This window comes from Dioscorea cayenensis, chromosome 1 (assembly GCF_009730915.1).
Source record: "Dioscorea cayenensis subsp. rotundata cultivar TDr96_F1 chromosome 1, TDr96_F1_v2_PseudoChromosome.rev07_lg8_w22 25.fasta, whole genome shotgun sequence".
Classification (NCBI taxonomy): domain Eukaryota; kingdom Viridiplantae; phylum Streptophyta; class Magnoliopsida; order Dioscoreales; family Dioscoreaceae; genus Dioscorea; species Dioscorea cayenensis.
Genome location: NC_052471.1, coordinates 13,765,908 through 13,779,950, shown reverse-complemented (window position 1 = coordinate 13,779,950; position 14,043 = coordinate 13,765,908). Strand labels below are relative to the sequence as shown.

The window sequence follows — 14,043 nt, the reverse complement described above, 5'->3', positions numbered from 1 at the left end:
TATTGTGACCGCAAAGAACTCAAGGAAATGGAGGCAGGATAAATCGCACCAGAGGGGAAAGGGGACACTCCGCTACTGCTCGACTCACCCTTTCAACCCTCTCTAATCGAGCAATGTCTGACCCTCGAAGTGTGTCACTCATCTATAATGGTTACCAAGATGGACTCTCAACCCTAGTGTCACTCTAGTGGGGAAATCATTCCACAAGCACTCAAGATTGAAACTCAATTGAAACATCAATAAAGGAAAGCATAATAAAGGATCAATGAAACAATAACATCCGAGGGTTTACAAAATCCAAGTACTCACTAGGGCGTTTAGCTCTCCATGGAGCACAATACAATCAACAATGAAATCGAAAGTAAAAACGAGTGTTCCATAAGAAAACCCCCTCGGTAGTCGTGTCGATGGTCTTGTGGAGTAGCCAAGTCTTCTCCAAGGGTTCCCTTGTCTGGCCTAGGGCACACCTCACTGGATCTATGCCGATGAAAGCTCCCCCAATAACCTTCTTCCAAGTGAATCGCGGTTTTGAATCCCTCAAACCACTCTAAATTCTTGCCAAAAGCCTCTCGAAACCCTAGCCAACGGCTTCCCAACTGATGGAGAAAAGTGGAAGACAAGAGGGGATAAAGATCCCCAAAATTGGGCTGAATCGCGGCTTAAATAGGGCTAGAATCGGTCGTCCACACACCCCTGTAGATCTGCCACACAGGCCTGTGGAATTTCCACATGGCATGGGGAATTTCCACACGCCCGTGTTGATTCTCTTGAAATCTTTTTTTCAGCCAGCTGTAAACAGTAACTGTTATAGTGCTTGCTGCGTTGTTTTGCTACAGTGACTTGCTACAATACTTGGCAAGAACACTTCAAACTCCACACTTTTCATCGAGGCAACACAAACAAGCACACATTTACACTGTAGATCGCAACTCTTCTTCAATCAAAGGCTCTGTTTGTGAAGATCTTGTTAACATTGTATAAGTTGGGATACACAAATGTCACTACCTTTGTGCCCCTCGAACTCATTGTAATGACTTGAATTTATGGAGGTTGGCACACATTCACGTATCATGGAGTCCCACTTGTGTCTTTGCATTTGTTCCTTCAAAGATTCCACCAAATAATGCGTTTATGTTCTACTATTGCCTTCTTTTCTTAATACTTAGCTTCACAAACCTACATGCGGAAAAGAACACAAAAACACATGTATTAGCGCTTAAACCTGCTAAAAGTAATGCTCATCATAATGAAAGAACACTTCGCATTCTTAGCACATATGCACTTATCAAACTCCCCCACACTTAATCTTTTGCTTGTCCTTGAGCAAAGAATATACATTGAAGCATAGAAGAACGGAATATTGAAAGTGCTCGGCCTTAGGTTCACTAAAACATGCAAGGAGAGTATTCTACAAGTATGGGAAATTTCAACACTAATTACGAAAAATCAATGCTCTAGCCAAAAAGTCGAATAAAAAAGGACAACAAACCAAAAATCTTGTAAGTGTGTGTAAACTCACTCATTTAAACCCAAAGTATACTCCTCAAAGTCCTAGGTACAAGTAACTTATTTATCTACAAAACATAACAAAATAAAAAGATGGTAGTAGCTTCACACATCCTCTAAGGTAGCCCTTTCCCAAGCGGCCGCTAAGGTGGCTTTCACACTTTCGGGGTGGTAGTTTTCACTCATCCCATGAGATAGCTCTTTCTCTTATTAGGGTATAACTAGTATCCGACTTATGAGAGTAGCAACATACAACATAGGTGGTAGCTCTTTCCACCCCTAATGCACAAACAACAAGTACTTTATTTATTTATTTGTTTTTGTTTAATTTTTATTTTATTTTTAGCAGAATTGACACGTCCGAATATGCGTGTGTGTACCGCAAGTGCACGAGTGTCGAAGTAATAAATACCCAGTGAGTCGGGTGAGTCGAATCCACGAGGGAGCAGGGGCTACTAGTACTAACTTCTTCTCTGCTATCTAGCCTAATGATAATGGGATAGTGTGGTGATCTAATGTGCTGAAGAGATGAACACCGGAGATGAATATGCAATGGTAAAATGGAAGGAGAATCTCAATCGGTAAAAAGTGGGGTATTCGAGCAATGCTCCCCTAGGATTCAGGTATTAGGTACCGGATAAGCAAAGTGTTTCTATGATGAGTAAGTTAAGTCGTGGAAATCTAAACATAATCGGGTCTATCTCTAGATCACCGATACTAGTCCCCCTACGAGGTCCCGGTGGAGAAATCGCTCAATCTCAACACCTCACACCACATATGACCGCAAAGCACTCTAGGGATTCCAAAGCTGTATCCAATTCCTAAAGATTGATCCAACCCTAATTCCCGGAGAAGGATCCTAACCCCCTACAAGGTCCCGGCGGAGAAATCAAGCAATCTCACGCCTCCCACCAAATATGGTTGCATAGAGCTTAGGGAATGGAGATAGAATACACCAATCGGAGGGAAAGGGGACACTTCACTATCTCATGACTCACCCTCTCAACCCTCTTCAATCTTGAGGTTCTAACCCTAATGGAGATCTCTCTCCCACCAAGGCAACAAATCATGCAAACCAAATAACCATAAGATCAATAAGGCAAGCAAGCATTAAACAATCAAGAATGAAACTTAATCAAACTCGGATTAAATAGAAACACAAAGCAAATCCACAAAAGAAGAGAATCCTAGGGTTCACAAGCCCAAATACCGTCTAGGGTTTTAGCCCTCCATGGAGCAACATACAAAACACACCATCAATGAATGAAAGTACATTAAAACCATAGAAATAAACCCCCTTATATATGAACTGATGGCCTTGATGGAGAGCTTCGACGTCTTGAAGGACCCACTCCGAAGCTAGGCTCACCGGTGGCTTCCTTGATGCTATGACGGAGGAGGAATCGATCAAAGTTGGTGACGAAGCGCCTCCAAAGCCGCAAAGACCTCCTCTCCAAACCCTAGCCGTCTTACCCCTCAAGAGCCGCACAAAAGATGAGAAAGAATAGGGCAAAATGGCTATTTATAGGCCTTAGATCGCGTCTGTTACTTGCCCTCACGCGCCCGTGTGGATTTTCCACGCGCCCGCGTGGGCTGCAAGAATTTCCAATTCCGCGTAAACAGTAATTTTGCTACAGTATGCTATAGTGAAATTGCTACAGTACTTTCCACAAAACACGATCCGAACACTCTTCTCTTAAGGCCACATGTCCGGGCACACGTCCATGTGGTAGGCTATAAAACTTTTCTTCATCGACGTATCTTTGAGAGGTCTTGCAATCTTCACAAAGAGAAGGAATATGACGATGTGGCTGCCTTTGTGCCCTTCCAAATAGTGAATTGACTTGAATCTTCTTAGAAGTTGGCACACATCTCCACGTTTATGAACTGCTCTCATGTCTTGATCCTTAAATTGAACAAGAACTCCCAACATTGTGTATTTATAGCCTATCTTTGCTTTCTTTTTACTCTTTAAAGGATTCACAACCTATATGCATAAAAGAACACCAAATACACAATATGAGACATAAACCACAGTAAAAATGATGCTCAATGCATGTAAAACATATATAAAAATATGTCTACTCAAGCACTTATCAAGAATTAACAAAAGAAGTAACACTAGCTAGTCCCTTTAACATTAAACTTTAGTTTTCCAAAAGAGTTTAAAGTGCGAGTAGTGCAACAAGTGTGGTTCGGGCAAAAATTCCTAGAAATTCAAATAAAAACTAGAGCATGAGAATATTCAATGTTAAAAATTCTCCTAAACTTAAGAATACAATTATTGCAACTAAGGTGAACCGCTATTACCTATGTGAGCATGTATGTAAATCAAAACTTATATAAAAGACATGTGCAACGTGAACTTCCCCCACAAATAAGTTGTACATTGTCACCAATGTACACATGCAAGCTCACAAACAATGTATATCACTCAAGAATAGATGTGGGAGAAACAATCAAAATAATACTCCCCAGACTCCTACTATTACATTTGATGGAGCTAAATCCTTAGGAGTGATGTTCCAACGGGTTGTGAAGCACACACGGCCAAGTGTCAAAGCACCTTGGCCGTGTCCATGACTAGTTCTCGATTCCCATACTGATAAGACCATCTGCACTGATACACAAGGGGGTTCAGTGAAGCTCAAGCAAACAAAAACAACTTGAGTATATAAAACATAGAGCAATGAATACAACTTGAGACAACAAAAAAAGATAAACTCAGAAGTAAAATCCTTTCTGAGTGTACAAGTCCAAAATAGAATGCAGAAATAAAGAAATGAAAAATGCATCAAGTTTTAGTATCGCCCTCTGGCTCTGCTGCTGCTGGTGCTATGGCTATGGTGGAAGAAAGGGAGACTGGTTGATCGGACAACATATGAATCGGTGATGAGGGTGCTGGAGGGGCCAGAGGGGTCCGAGGTCGCATCACACACGGTGGTCCCATGTCTTGCTCTAACAGTTGCTGTATGATGTCGAAACGCGCCATGAATTTGGTATGTTGAGCCCTCTGTATCGCACGAATCTTGGCCACATATGCCTCTAATACCCCTACCGCATTCTCGAGCCTCTCAAAATGATCGTGGGCCTGAGTCGGAGAAAATATCCGCACTGGTGGAGGTTCATGCGCAGTAGGGGATGTCCCTTGTTTGATACTACTCGGGTGGTGCCTCTAGTGCCAGCTGAGAACCCTCGGTTGTAACTCCCTCAGTCTCAAATGGCTCTAGTGGGGGCACTTTCAGTACATAAACCCCGCCCTGATACTTTCTAATCATGCCCATGAGCCTCATCATCTCTAACGCAAGGGGCACTGGTACTGTCGTCTTCTCGGCTCCTCTGATCATGTATTGTAATCCCATCCCAAGGAGGAGTCTAGTGATGTATGGGCCGAAACAAATGACACCGATCATGGAATAATGTCCCTGATGCCTCAAGTTTCGGTTATGATGTGTCCTAAGTGAATCAGCTCGCTTCGCACCATGGAGTATAAGTATAGAAGTTCTCATCTACTCAGGACTCCAGAACTGTCGCCGCGGCTATTCAATGATGTACTCAGGATCGGTTGAAGATATCTGTAGCTTGGTCGGGAGAGGCATGTAGCCATGGACACTCCTGGTTCGTACCGACCCTAACCACACAGTATCTTATATGCCTTCTTGGAGTCAAACCTCCCGTGAAGTCAGTCGGTAGCCCATCATACTCCTCTAGCTCAGTGAATGCCTCATCATATAATCCTAGTTTGATGGAGAACTGCTTGACGCTCATACTATGATGCTATCTAAAAGCTCTAAACTAAATGGCATCAATGTTATCAAAATGAGCATAAGAGCGATCAAACTCAAATGTGGTGAGCACCTCCAATATGAGCAGGCGGATAGGAGGATCACAGATAAGTAATAGCCTATGCCAATTTGGCCACTAACAACAACTCCTCGATCTCATTCCCCATATCATCTGCTAGCTGCACCTTCCTGAGTGAGCTCAAATCCGAAAATCGCATCTGACCGAATTTAAGCCTTCATAGTAGCTCAAACCGAGCTCGGTGTTCAAGGATGGTGAATTCCATGCTCTCCGGCGAAGATGTAGGTTGTCGAGGCTGCATGTCATTTTCTTTCTTTGATCTGGGAGCCATACCTGAAGTATTAAAAAGAAATCAATTTTTAGTCATTCACAAGACAATGATGTAGGAATCCACATGGGCTTGTGAAAATTCCACACGCCTGTGTGGATCCACGGGGCGTGAAAGACACACGTCCCTTTGACCAAAAATCCACAAATACACACCTGAATCGCTTTTGAACTCATCGTGAATAAATTTCAACCCTTTTTAGAGCAAAAACGAGTCACATTCACCCATTTAATCAATGAAATCTTAGAAAATCATGCAATGATAAAGATTGGAGTGAAAAGTAGGTTTACCGACAAGATGAAGTTCAAAATCTGTAAATCGGCCGGAAAACTCCCGTGAACTTCTCGAAACCAGTGGTGGGAGATCGTGTTAGTGCGAGAGAGTGTTCTCCGAATTTGCAGGGAATCGCAGCCTTATGATTTTTGCATATCCACACGGGCGTGCGGAAATTACCCACGCCTGTGTGAAACCACAATGGAGTCTACAGGGGCAAACGCACGCCCCTGTGTGCTCTCAGGAAAACACTCAAGTATCTCTAACGCAAACACATAGGCGTGCGGAAAATACCCACACCCATGCGCCCGACCCATAGGGGTATCCCCAAGCCCCTGTAGCTTCTCTGTCCAATCATGAAAAAACTCTAAGTGTTTCACACGCCCGTGCGAAAATTCTCCATGGGCGTGGACTTGTATAGGGCCACTTCACAGGGGCACTCGCACGCCTCTGTGTATTCTAGGTATGGAAGAGAGCTCCTCTGCAGAGATCCACACGGGCGTGCGGAAATCACCCACGCACGTGTGTTTACCACAGGGTCATCCATAGCGGTGAATCCATGCCCTTGTATCTTCTCGGGAAAAATCTCTAAATCACTGCAGGAATACACATGCCCTTGTGGAAATTACCCACGGGCGAGTGTATCTCACAGAGTCATTAACAGGGGCGAATCAACACCCCTGTGCCTTCTCTGGATAAGCTCCCAGTAGAGACCCATGGGCGTGTGGAAATTCCACACGCCCATGCGTTTCCCTGGATACCTTAGGAGAATTGCAGTCTCTGCAGAAAATTCCTGCATATATAAAAACACTCAGAGCCTGCTTCAAGCATGCAGAATATACCAGAGATAAACACGAAACATACTCAAATGACCAACAATTTTGCCATAGACATTTAAGCACATGATAACACCAACTCATCCACAAGAGAATCACAGCAATGCATCAAAACATATAGAAACCAACACTCAACGTCTTATTTATGTAATCACTAAACTAACAACTAACCAAAAAGTAAGTGCTTGGGTTGCCTCCCAAGAAGCGCTTGTTAATGTCACTTAGCTTTTACGTACCTTTTCTTACCTCACGGGGGCTCATAGATGAAGGTTTCCCTCTTACCTATGACTTGGAAGCATGATGAACATAACCTCTTGAAGGTAGAAGGAGAGTTGTTGAGCTTAGTACCACTTAACAAGTGTTCGTCCACCTTGTTCGGTTCTTGCACATCTCCAACAGCCATGGAGCATTTCTTGTGGCATCTCCTCACTCGCTTCATCTTCCAAAGCACCTTCTTCATGATCACTAGAGTAGATGGTACTTTCTCTTATAGATCAAGCATTATTACTTCTTTGCTATCCACCTCTTGGTCTAGGAACACCTCTTATGCGTCCGGATTCAATATTTCATGCACATATTCATCAATTAGTTCATCAGTAATGTCAAGAAAATATAAAGTATCATCAAAGTCAAGAGATTGTCTCATGGCTTCGTTGAAGCGGTATGTGAGTTTGTCATCTCCAACCCTCAATGTCAACTCCCCGCCGTCTATGTCAATCAATGACTTGGAACTGCTCAAGAATGGCCTCCCAAGTATCAAAGGAACATCTGCATCCTCATTGACATCCAACACTACAAAATCTATAGGAAATATGTAATTGTCCATCTTGACAAGCACGTCTTCAATGATGCCCCTCGGATGTCTCACCATCCGGACCGCCAATTGCAAAGTCATCCGAGTGGGCAAGCTTCCTTGTGGCCTTTCTGATAGAGACTGCACAATCTGCCCCACTTGATTTTCAAGATTGTGCAAAGCGGCGGTGTGGTTGCGAAGTGTAGCCTCGACTGATTGAAACCTTGTATTTGACATTTACACAAACCTAGTCAAGGACTTCTCAAAATCGGTTATTTGGGTCTCCAAACCTGAAATTTGGTTTTCCATGTTTGGGGCTTGTTGTTGTTGGCAACCTGGTGGCCCCATGGCCTTTTGTGGAACTTGGTTGCTCTACAAAAAATTGGGATGATTCTTCCAACCTGGATTGTATGTGTTGCTATATGGATTCCCTTTGTTCCTCATTGCATTACCCACAAAATCGACATTCTCAACCGAAGATGCATCACCAATGGAGATCGGGCAATCAGAGGAAGCATGTTCTCCACAACACCTGGTGCAAGTAGTCATGGCCACCACTCTATTCGAAGTTAGAAGATCTAACTTCTTACTCAATGATTCCACTTGAGCCGCCAATGAAATTACTGCATATATCTCATGGAGCCCGCCCATCATTTTCTTCTTCCTAGAATTCTATTGATAGCTATTTAACCCCATTTCTTCAATTAGTTGACGGGCCTCACCGATGGTCTTGCTTTCTAAGGTACCTCCTACTGCCGCATCCAAGAGTTGCCTTGTACTAGGATTCAACCCATTGTAAAAGGTCTGAACAGTCATCCACTCCGGGAATCTGTGTTTCAGGCACTTTCCCAGGAGCTCCTTAAACCTTTCCCATGTCTTAAATAGAGACTCCAATTTTGACTGTAGAAAGGACGAGATCTCATTCCTAAGCTTTGCAGATTTTTCAGGAGGAAAATAGCGGGCCAGAAAAGCTTCTACCATCTCCTCCCATATGGTAATCGATGCTGTAGGTAATGAGTGTAGCCACTGCTTCGCTATCCCCTTTAAGGAAAATGGGAAGGCTTTCAACATTATGGCATCATCAATCACCCTGTTTTTCTTAAGCATATCACACACGTCCAAAAAGTTCTCTATATGATTTTTTGGATCCTCATCTGCCAAACCATTGAACTGTGCGGATTGCTGCAACATGTGGATGAATACCGGCTTTAGCTTGAAGTTCTGAGCTGTAATTGGGGGACGCACAATACTCGATTGTGTCACCAATACTGAAGGTTTGGCATAATCGGATAATGTCTGATGTTGCTCATTCTGTTCTGCCATGTTTTCAGATCCTTCTATTTCCAAATCATCTAGATTAGATGGTTCTTACACAGGTTCTTTTCTTTTTCTTCTAAGTGTACGTTCAAGTTCAGGATCTCCTTCAACCAATATTGACGGGTTCCCTCTCATCATAACCTAGAGCTGCACCAAAAAGAAAGAAAAAGAAATCAGAATGATGATAGAATAAGAAGAAATGAATTAGAATGAATGAATGAATAGGTAAGAAAACAAAGTGCAAAGTATCTCTAAACGCCTACTCCCCGTCAATAGCGCCAAAAAACTTGACAACGCCCCTTGCGTATGTCCCATAAGTGCACGGATTTGTCAAAGTAATAAAATCCCAGATAAATGGGGTATCGTATCCACAGGGAGTAGGGAATAAAAACACTTAAATTGTTTGTTAACTAAGTGAAAGATGAATAGTGATATGTGTGACAAGATGTAAAACAACAAAAGTAAAAGAACAAGAAAGAGAGCACAAGTAAAGGAGAAGATAAGGCAATTAATATAAATGGGGTACTCTGATATTGTTCCAGCTAGGACAATCATTTCAAGTGCAAGAAGCCCTCTATTATACTTTCTAACTAATGCAATAATGAGACATGGAGATCCTTAAATACATGGTCCCCAATCTAAGGTCAACTATGCCTAACTCTATAAATATCCCGGAGGAGAAATTGAATAACCTCTCAACCTCGCACTTGTATAGAATTGCAATGAGTTTTAGGGATTTCAACTGGTAAATCCTCTTCCTAGATGTAGACCTAACCCTTTTGGTCCAGGTGGAAGATCCCTAGCCACAATTAAGCCCTAGGTGCTAAAATTACTTCAACGCCTCACTCCATTACACCCGCAACTAAGCCCCAACTTAAGGTCATCCTTTAGCCCATTCACTCTACTATGACCATAAGGAAGTTGAGGAAATGGAGGTAGAATAAATCACACCGAAGAGGAAAGGGGATGCTACGCTACCTCTGACTCACCCTCTCAACCCTCTCGAATCCGGCTTTTGTCTAACTCTCGTGCCGTGTCACTCACAGATAAGTACTTGTGCGATAAGAATGCGAAACATCATTTCCTTATGATGAGCATCACTTTTGTCAGGTTTTAGCGCTAATACGTGTGTATTTGTGTACTTTTATGCAGATTAGGCTGTGAGGGCGATTATTTGTGGAAGAAGCCATTGTAGATCGTTTTGGGCATTATTTGGAGGAGATCTTGAGAAGGCTCAAATGCGGAGACATGAGTCAGGTTTAAAATGCTAGAATGTATCCCAAACCTCCTTGTATTTGAGCTAAGGCAATGATTTGGAAGGGCACGAAGGCAGTTACATCCTAGTATTCCGGCTTGTGCATATTTAGTAAGATCTCCACCAACGTGACCATTTATTGAAGAACCAAGACAATCTACGATGTGAATGTGTGCCGTTTATGTTACCTCAATGAAAGCATGGATTCGGGAGTATTTTGGGCCGAATGTAGCAGGGTATTGTAGCAATCACTGTAGAAGGTATTGTTTACAATCGGCTGAAGAAAGAGCAAAACAGAGGATCCACACAAGTGTTTGGAAATTCCACATGCCCGTGTGAAATATCCATAGGGGCGTGTGGAATCCTGATTCCAGCCCTATTTAAGGCCAATTTCAGCCCCGAGTTGAACATTCTTTTCTCCATGTTTTCCCCAACTTGAAAGAGGGCTACGCCTAGGGTTTTGAGAGGTATTGGCTAGGGATTTGGAGAGATTCTACGGCTTCGACATCATCATCTCTTTGAAAGAAAGTTGGTAAGGGAGCCTCCGTTAGATTGATTCGGCGAGGCGTATCTTATAACAGACAAGGGGATCTCGTGACGAGTAAAGGACTATCCACAAGAACATCGCCACGACTATCGAGGCTATTTTTCCTATGGATTGTTCTCTTTTACATTTGATTTCATCATTGTTTATATTGTGAACCCTTGGATGTATTAGTTTCATTAAATCTTTTTAAGCTTTCAATTAATTGATGCTATTGTGGGTTCCAATCTTGAATGCTTGACTGTTTGAATATCCCCTTAGAGTGACACTAAGGTTGTGAGTTCACGTGGTAACCCTTGTGAGTGAGTGACACACCACGAGAGTTAGACAAAGCTTGATTGGAGAGGGTTGAGATGGTGTGTCGAGAGGTACAAGAGTGTCCCCTTTCCCCTTCAGTGTGATAAATTCTACCTTCATTCCTCGAGTTCTTTGCGGCCATAATAGAGCGAATGAGCTAAGGGATGACCCTCTTTTGGGGCTTAGCTGCAAGTGTAATAGAGTGAAGTGTTGATGTGATTTTAGCATCTAGGGATTAATTGTGGTTAGGGACCTTTCTTCTACACCAAAGGGTTAGGTCTATAATTAGGAAGAGATTTATCACTTGGAATCCCCAGAGCATAATGCAATCCTTCTTACGAGTGCGAGGTTAAGAGGTTGTTCAACCTCTCCTCCGGGACTTGTAGAGGATTAGGCTTGGTAACCCTTGATTCAGGGCCATGCATTAAAGGATATCCCTGACTCACCAATGCATTAGTTAGGAAGCATAATAGAGAGTTCTTGCACTTGAAATGATTTTCCTAGGCGGATCAATACCTAGGTACCCCATCTTTATCGATTGCCTTACCTTTTCCTTTACTTTTGCTCTCTTTGGGGTTGTTTTCTTTTTCAGAATTGAATCTTGTCACACATATCACTATTCATCTTTCATATAGTTAAGAAGCAAATTAAGTATTTTTATTCCCTTTTTCCTATGGATACGATACCCCATTCACCTGGGATTTATTACTTCAACAACTCCGTGGACTTACGGGGAGCACTTGTCACTCACTCACAAGGGTTACAAACAAGAACTCTCAACCATAGTGTCACTCTAAGGGAGTATTAATACAATTTAGAATTCAAGATTGGAACTAAAATAAAACATCAATTAATTGAAAGCATAACAAAGAGATTCAATGAAACGAATACATCCTAGGACAAATACCCAAGTACCCACTAGGGGGTTTAGATCTCCATGGAGCTAACTAAAATCAATGAAATCAATGCTAAAAGCAAAGAATCCATAGAAAACCCCCTCGATAGCCATGGTGATGGTCTTGTGGAGAGTCCTCTGCTCGTCCAAGTGTCCCTTTGTCCGGCCTAGGATACACCTTGTCAGATCGGTGCCAAAGAAAGCTCTCCCACTAACTTTCTTCCAAACAGAGCGCGATGTTAGAGCCGTCGAACCTCTCCAAATCCCTTTCCAATACCTCTCCAAACCCTAGCCGAAGCCCTCTCTCAAGTTGGGGAGAAGATGGAGAAAAAATTTTTGAAATCGGGTCTGAAATCGGCCTTAAATAGGGCTAGAATCAAGAATCCACACGTCCATGTGATCATCCCTGTGGAGTTTTCTCACGGGTGTGTGGAATTTCCACATGCCCGTGTGGATTCTCTATTTTACTCCTTCTTCAGCTGGTTGTGAACAGTACCTGCTATAATATTTGCCAAAGCATCCTGCTACCGGTTGTAAAGATCTTGCTATCAATGCACAAGTCAGGATACACAAATGTGACTGCTTTTGTGCCACTACAACTCATTTTAATGACTTGAATTCATGGAGGTTGGTACACATTCACATATCCTGGAGTCCCACTTGTGTCTTCGCTTTTGTTCCTTCCAAGATTCCACCAAATAATGCGTTTACGATCTACTTTTGGCTTCTTTTCTCAATACTTAGCTTTACAACCGTACATGTGCAAAAGAACACAAATACACATGTATTAGCGCTTAAACCTACTAAAAGTAATGCTCATCATAAGGAAAGAACACTTTGCATTCTTATCACACAAGCACTTATCACACACTAAAAAGTCTTCGAGCACAACTTGTACCTTCTCGTGTGTTCACTTTAAGATTCCATCAACATAATGCATTCAGAAACTACTTTGACTCCTTTCTTCTCTATTTGGCTCCACAACCCTATATGCACAAAAAAACACAAAAACATATGTATTAGCGATAAAACTTGATAAAAGTAATGCTCATAGTAAGAAAAAGAATACTTCATATTCTTAGTACACAAGCTCTTATCAACGAGCTTCTCTCTGTGTATACTTGGTGGCATTTACAATTGATCTGGGAGCCAGCTATCTGCATGCTTAAACTAGAGGTGTTCTCATCGTTTGAGTTCGATTGCTCTTTCTCTCATTAGGGCATAACTAGTATCCGACTTATGAGAGTAGCTTCATAATTCATGGGTGGTAGCTCTTTCCATCCCCCAATGTACAACCAAAAAAGTATAATTTTTTTTTCTTAGAAAATAACACAAGAAAAAAATAATTAGTCCCTTAAACATCGAACTTGAGTTTCCAACAGAGTTTCATGAGCGAGTAGGGCAACAAGTGTCAATCGGGTAAAAATTCCTAAAAATTCAAGTAAAAACTGGAGCATGAAAACATTCAATGTTAAAAATTCTCCTAAACTCAATAATACAATCGTTACAAATAAGATGAACTGCCATTGGTGACATGGGCATGTATAATCAAAGCATAAGTAAAAACATGTGTGACGATGTGAACTCCCGTCCACACTTGAGATGTATGTTGCCCTCAATATACACATGCAAGCAGAATAACAAGTATAGCAATTTAGAATATATATGGGAGTGGGCAATTGAAACAATACTCCCCTAAACTTTCTAGTAGTACGTTTGATGGAACAAAAATCCATGGGAGTGAAGATCCAATGGGTTGTGAAGCACACACGGTAGAATGTAAAACACCTTGATCGTGCCTATGACTAATTCTTAATTTCCATACAGACAAGACCATCTTCATGCATACACAAGGTGGATTCTGTGAAGCTCAACAAAAACAAAATAAACTCAAGCATATAAAAGATATAGCAATGAAATATAACTCAAGACAAAAATAAAAGATAAACTCAGAAGGAGGATCCTTTCTGAGTATACAAGTTCAAAATGAAATACGGTGGAATAAATGAAATACAAAAGTATAAAGAAAATAAAAGACAAATGTATCAAGCTTTGGTATCATGCTCAGGCTCCTCTACTACTGTTGGTGGTGGCGATGTTGAAATAGCTACATCGACTAGTGTTGGTGAAGCTTGAGGAGTTCGGGTCTCATGATAAAGGGTGAGACGGCGTCTTGTTCTAATAACTGCTGTAAG

At 42.0% G+C, this 14,043-nt stretch overlaps 1 non-coding gene across 1 annotated transcript; it reads left to right on the top strand.

Annotated features, from left to right (window-relative positions):
• Positions 1-8,366: 8,366 nt before the first annotated feature.
• LOC120267773 lies at positions 8,367-8,473 on the top strand. The gene has a single exon (XR_005538569.1). It is a non-coding gene; the product is annotated as a small nucleolar RNA R71 (small nucleolar RNA).
• Positions 8,474-14,043: the final 5,570 nt, after the last annotated feature.